The sequence below is a fragment of the Taudactylus pleione genome, unplaced genomic scaffold (assembly GCF_031769625.1).
Source record: "Taudactylus pleione unplaced genomic scaffold, aTauple2 ptg000935l, whole genome shotgun sequence".
Lineage (NCBI taxonomy): Eukaryota > Metazoa > Chordata > Amphibia > Anura > Myobatrachidae > Taudactylus > Taudactylus pleione.
The window spans coordinates 1,641,919-1,647,918 of NW_028285336.1; the positions used below are offsets into that span (position 1 = coordinate 1,641,919).

Below are 6,000 nucleotides of genomic sequence, written 5' to 3' on the forward strand. Positions count from 1 at the left end.
GGTCCTGCTCCTAATTTCTCTGCACAGAGATAAGACTATAGCCTGTGGAATGGCTTTGGGTACAATAACAAACTATAACCTCTAACTGAAAATAGACTAACATGGCAGTGTTGCCAAGCACATGTCAGAATTATGTACAATTCAAGGCCGTGGGGTGCTATGAGCACCCTGCACACCCAGTCAAAGGTTAAGCATATGTACAACACTGCAAAGCCTTCTATTCCATTGACACATTCGCAGTGAGCTTTGCCTGAGAACGAACACTCAGCTATGCAGTTTCAGCAGAAAATGGAGACATTGAGTTGAGTACAACTCAACATCACTTGTGCTTGTAAACTCGGCACCAGAGAATACTACGTCTTCAAACACACAATAGTTGTTCACAAAACCAATTTGTGTCCAACTCTGCATCAGCCCAACAGTGACCTTGTTCCTGAGAGCTACACTAACCTGGGAGAATTAGGGTCGTCCATCAATGGTCTATAGCAACGGTTGGAAAACCATTGATGGTCACCTGCACTTATGTGTAGACTGTCATCGGATATATCTATTGCTGAAGTACACCTATCTATGTTGGTCCCACCACCGATGGCAAAACTATTCACCAACAATGGTTGAGGCCCATTCCAAGTCAGAAACAACCTTTGCAATAGCACTTGATTAGCTTAGCAGTCATCACTGGTTAAAATAAGTTTATTATGATTATTGTATTATTCTTAGTTTTGCGCACTTATAAAATAATAATAAACCATACAGGGCTTCTGTTCTGTCACATATCTTTCTTACGTATAGCACATCTGTCGCCTCTGCCCTATACCAGTCACCATCTAAAACACTATAATATTTCTAGAATCAGAGCAGAGGCAGAAAACCAATGGATCTCTATCCACTGTGGAAATACAAGTCACAGCTATTAATGGAAGGACATGTATTCCCCCAGCAATAGGGAAACCATACAGTGACCATTCATCTAATTAATGGCGACCCTGATGGTCACAAGCACAGTAAGGATGGATAGCCACTCGGGTCACCTTTGGACTCTTGCAGGTGAGGCCGGTTGTTATGTGGCCCCGGCACAGCTGCTCACTCCGGTGTCCTGTCCACTCTGCTGCTTACACAATCAATGATTTCCGGCAGTGACGTCAGTTACACGCGTCGCACAGTTCTACGCAAGAAGACCGTCACATGCCGGAAGCAGAGTGAGAAACAGCAGCAGCCATTACTGTGACTGGCAGGGACTAGTGGCACGGAATGAGATAGATCCCCTTCCGTTTCTGTACGATGACGTCTTCCCTAGTGGCACCGGCTATTGGGTAGCAGGATGGTATTAGGGAATAAGCATAATGTGGTATATACAGTTTTAGATTTTGTATGAATTAATATTCCTGTGAGTTTGGTATAATCAAACCCGGTTGGTGTCAGCTGTCTGTGTCAAGTGAAGAACAGCAGATATATATCTACTACGTTTGGTATTATGCTTATGAATGTTACATGAAGTATTCTCACCCAGTGAATGTGCTTTTGAGCTTAACAATTTTGTGCTGCTTACAATCTATCTAAATAAACTAAACTAAATAAAAAGCAATTCAGTGAGATGTATTATTATTTTTGTAACTGCTAAGTAAGAGTCTGCTTTTATGCACTATATAGCTTGTGTGTGTGGTGAGCTGCTCAGGGGTTCTAGGCTGGGTGTACCTGCACCCCTTGGGGGTATGAGACACTCCACCAGGTGCAGTTATAAAACGCTAACATTTTTACTTATGCAGTCATACTTGCTGACCTTTGGCCTGCCCCCCTGGGAGGCTGGTACTACGGGGTAGGGCACAATTGTATTATCATGGTCCCTTCCCCCACAATTACCAGCATCGTGAAACGGGACGGGGCCACGATGATGTGAACCAAATTGCAACATCGGACGCCCACTTCACTCATGCTGGGCATACATTCTACAATTATCTGTCCAATCTGGCTGGTTGGAATGAAAACCTGGTAATGTATGGGAGCAAATGACAATCGTCCTTTCGCTCACAAACACTGGAAAATAGCCAAAAATGGTCGTTCAGACAAATTGGTTAAAACAAAAGAATTTAACCAATTTCAACAATTGTTTTTGTCCATTTTCAAGTGTCTATGACCATATGATCTACTGTCATTTGCTCCCATACATTACCAGGTTTTCATTCCAACCAGCCAGATTGGACAGATATCTGACAGATAATTGTATAGTGTATGCCCAGCATTTGGAAGTGGGCGGCTGCAGACAGCCAACAACTTGCCCACTCTCCAGGACCACCACCTGAGATTCCAGAGCCTTCCGGATGATCCAGGAGAGTAGGCTAGTATGGTAAATGCGTGTTCCGTTCCAGCACTAGCACCAGTGTTGTGTCCCAAGGACGTTTACTTAGTCGCGATTTGAATACTGTGTAACAGGTTCATATTGTAGTGTGATGTTTGTATGATAAAACCTATATTTACTTTGGTGTTGCATTGTGATAAATATGTTTTATTGTAAAGAAGGTTGAGTGAAACAAGGAATTGCAGTGTGAATACGTGGTGTTAATAGTTCTATATTGAGGCACAGATACAGTGTGACATGTGGTGTTACAGTGTAATGTGACGAATGTAGTGTTGGGAAGTTTTCTGCTACAGATGTGTCCTCAGAACAAGCATCAATATACAGTACCATGTGACGCAAGACGCCTGGAGCGAGAGAGCCGCACCGTTCGGTTTAGTGTAGTGTAGGGACTTTTTCTTTAAAATTGCATATTATCTGCATTGCAGACGGAGCAAAGATACCACTCAATCTGTACCAGAGACACTGAGCTGCAACTTTAACCACACAGGAATTAGAGGGGAGATTTATCAAAGCTTGCAGAGAGATAACATTAAGATAGATAAAGTACCAACCAATCAGCTCCTAACACAGACTGTAAAATGACAGAAACTGATTGGTTGGTACCTTATCTCTCTCCACTTTATCTCTCTCCAAGTTTTGAGAAATCTCCCTCTTAGTTTTAAATATGTACAAAGACGCAGATGAAGTACAACGGAACTTGGCGTGAAAAAAAGCCACAGCCACTGCTTCGTAGCACTTCGTGTACAGATTCAGACTCATTTGCACACAGATGTACAAGTTTTGCATATCCAGGGTCGGCGCTTCCATTAGGCAGCTTTAGGCTGCTGCCTAGAGCACAGGGACCTGGGGGACTCCGTTGAAGCCACTTAGGATAAAATTATGCATGTCCCTGACATCCTTATCCTGCTACAGCCGCCCCTGCACTTCTTTCTTCTCACAGTTATGCCCTTGGCGTCTGGCTGACTGTGAGTTGTTGCTACCATCCCTGCTGCAGACAACGGAGCAACGCCCGGCATGTCCCCCTTCACTCTCCTTCCCTTAGAGCAGGGATGGGGAACCTCAGGCCCGGGGGCCGTATAAGGCCCGTGGAATCATTTGGTCTGGCACTCTGAGCTTTTTTCTGCTAGTCTCATTTGCCTAGCAGGGTACCTAGAATGGCACCCTGAAGCCAGAATCTATGCAGCAGTGCTGTCTGGAGCGTCCTTAGGACGCTTCGGCCGGACACACCGCTGTTCTTACAGCTCCCTGGAGCATCTTCAGGATGCTCCGGGCATTGATGTAATCACCGATGATTGTGGCCTGTCCCCCATGTGACATCACATGGAAGGGGTGTGGCCTGCACTGGGCCCGCAAATAATGTTATATATCTTAAAATGGCCCTCGGCAGAAAAAAGGTTCCCCACCCCTGCCTTAGAGACAGCCAGGCAAGCTCCACCTCCAAGATGGAGCTGAATGGAGCCTGGCTGCTGGCAAGTGCAATATTTATAAATGGCTTCCTGGTGTTAAGGGAAGTAGGCCTTTTTATATCTTCTTACTTAACTAAAGACAAGATTATTATTTTGTTATAAACAATATCTTGTGCTTATTACAGTTTCAAAATATAATTGGGTTATGAGCAAAGAATGAGTCTATGCAGAGAGTGCCAGTCAGTGCTAAGCCTGTATGTTCATGTGTCATCTAGAAATTATTTTTGTCCTTCTTTCTCATTGTTCTATGAGGATTAGGCAAATGTGGTAGGCAAAACTGCAGTAATGATTGTTATAATGTAAATAGATTAATACATGAACATGTTTTATGTACTGTGTATGGGCAACATGGTGGCATAGGGGTTAGCATTATTGTCTCAGGTCATGAGTTATATTTCCAGTCATAGCCCATATGTGTGGAGTTTTATGTTCTCCCATGTTTGTGTCAGGTGTTTCTGTTTCTTCCTGGACTCAAAAACATACTGGTAGGTTAATTCATTCTGGAGCGTACACACGGTCAGATTTGTCAGACTTGTCAGATTTGTCAGATGAACGATTGAACGATTAAACGATTTGACCGATTTGAACGATTTTACCAAAGTTTTGAACGATTTGAACGATTGAACGATTTTTGACTGCATTAAAATGAATGGAATCGTCCAAGTCTGACTGCAAATACATCAGATATCAGAAATCGTTATCTGACCATCGGGAACGCGCATCGTTGATCGTCCATCGTTCAGGCTTGTCAGATATGAACGATTTTCCTTCAGATATGAACGACTGAACGATTTTTAAATCGTTATCGTTCATATCTGAAGGAAAAATCTGATCGTGTGTATGCACCATAAGTCTGACTAAACTAATACTAGTGTGTATGTGCGTGCGTTGTATTATAGGAAATTTAGGGCCTGATTCAGAGATTGACATTAGTGGCACCACCGCTGTGTCTTTGTATTCAGAGGCTGTGCTAAAGTATGAAAAAGACACCCAATGCCTGCCATCTTTTGTGATCCAATTGCTGCGTCCACAGACGCAGCATCGAATCCTCTGCGTAAACATTGGACATCTGAGTAACTCCTTAAGTTACTCAGGATGTCCGGTGAAATCACGCTGCCAGGGCCAGTGATGCGACTACCAAGGATACAGCCACTAGCTTCAGCTTATCCCAGGAAACGGGGACCAATGCCCCTTTTCCCCTTCGCCACCCCCAAATGTCAGCAGCATGTCAATCATGCTGCAGCTTTTAGGGCACTGAGTAGAGTGAAGATTTGCCTAGGGCACCTAGAATCCTTGCCCCGGGCCGAATCCTTGCATATCAAATTAATCAGTGCAGTCTCATTAAGAGGTTTTGTTGCATCTGTTTAACTAATCATCTGATTGTGTGACTAATGGCCTCCGTATGCTAGCGATGTATTGTCTTGATTCTGCGATCCACAGATGTCGGGTTGGAAGATTGGTGAAATCCAACATGTTGTATTTCACTGATTGCCGATCATGATCAAAATATGATGATATTTGTGTGATATGTATGTGATTTGCAAATCGGTAAAATTTAACATGCATAATTTCACTATTTCTCCTAACGATCGGGGAACATCGATGGCCGTCGGTTGGCATTTCCGACGGGTGGAACGCCGTTTCCAATGTGATCGCAAAATCGGACAATACATCGGTAGATGTATTAAGACGCAGTTTCCAGCAAAAAACACCCTCAGTGTAAGCCGAGTCGCACGGGACTTTGGGCCTGCATCAGAGATGATCATAATGGAATGGGGATTATGGGCCTGATTCAGACCCACTCGCAAGCGGCTGTCCGCTCGCAAGTGGGTCGATGATGTGCTCTACGCATGCGCACGACGGCGGGAGCTCCGTCATGCGCATGCGCCAGACGCGACGAGCGAAGGACTTTCCTTCGCTCGTTGTGTCTGATCAAAGGGGGCGTGCTGTCGATGTTGATTGACAGCACGCCCCCTTTGGTGGGCGTGCCTGGGGCGTGCCTCCCTGGCGTGCCTCCCTAGTGATGTCAGTGGGAGTGATTTTGGCTCTGATAGAGCCAAAATCACTCCGGGGCTTGCGGTTGAAAACCTCAACCGCAGGCTCTGGCTCGCAGTTTCGATGGTCGCGATGGTCACGACCATTGCGACCATCAAACTGCACGCTCGTATAGGCTGTGGG

The 6,000-nt window shown here is 44.8% G+C and overlaps 1 protein-coding gene across 1 annotated transcript in view; it reads right to left on the reverse strand.

Moving 5' to 3' along the window:
- ERCC6 (ERCC excision repair 6, chromatin remodeling factor) overlaps positions 1-1,124 on the reverse strand; it is a 37,167-nt gene extending 36,043 nt beyond the window's left edge. Inside the window, exon 1 of the mRNA XM_088459777.1 lies at positions 1,032-1,124. The gene's annotated coding sequence lies outside the window, so the exon portion shown is untranslated. The remainder of the gene's footprint in view (positions 1-1,031) is intronic.
- Between the last annotated feature and the right edge of the window lie 4,876 nt (positions 1,125-6,000).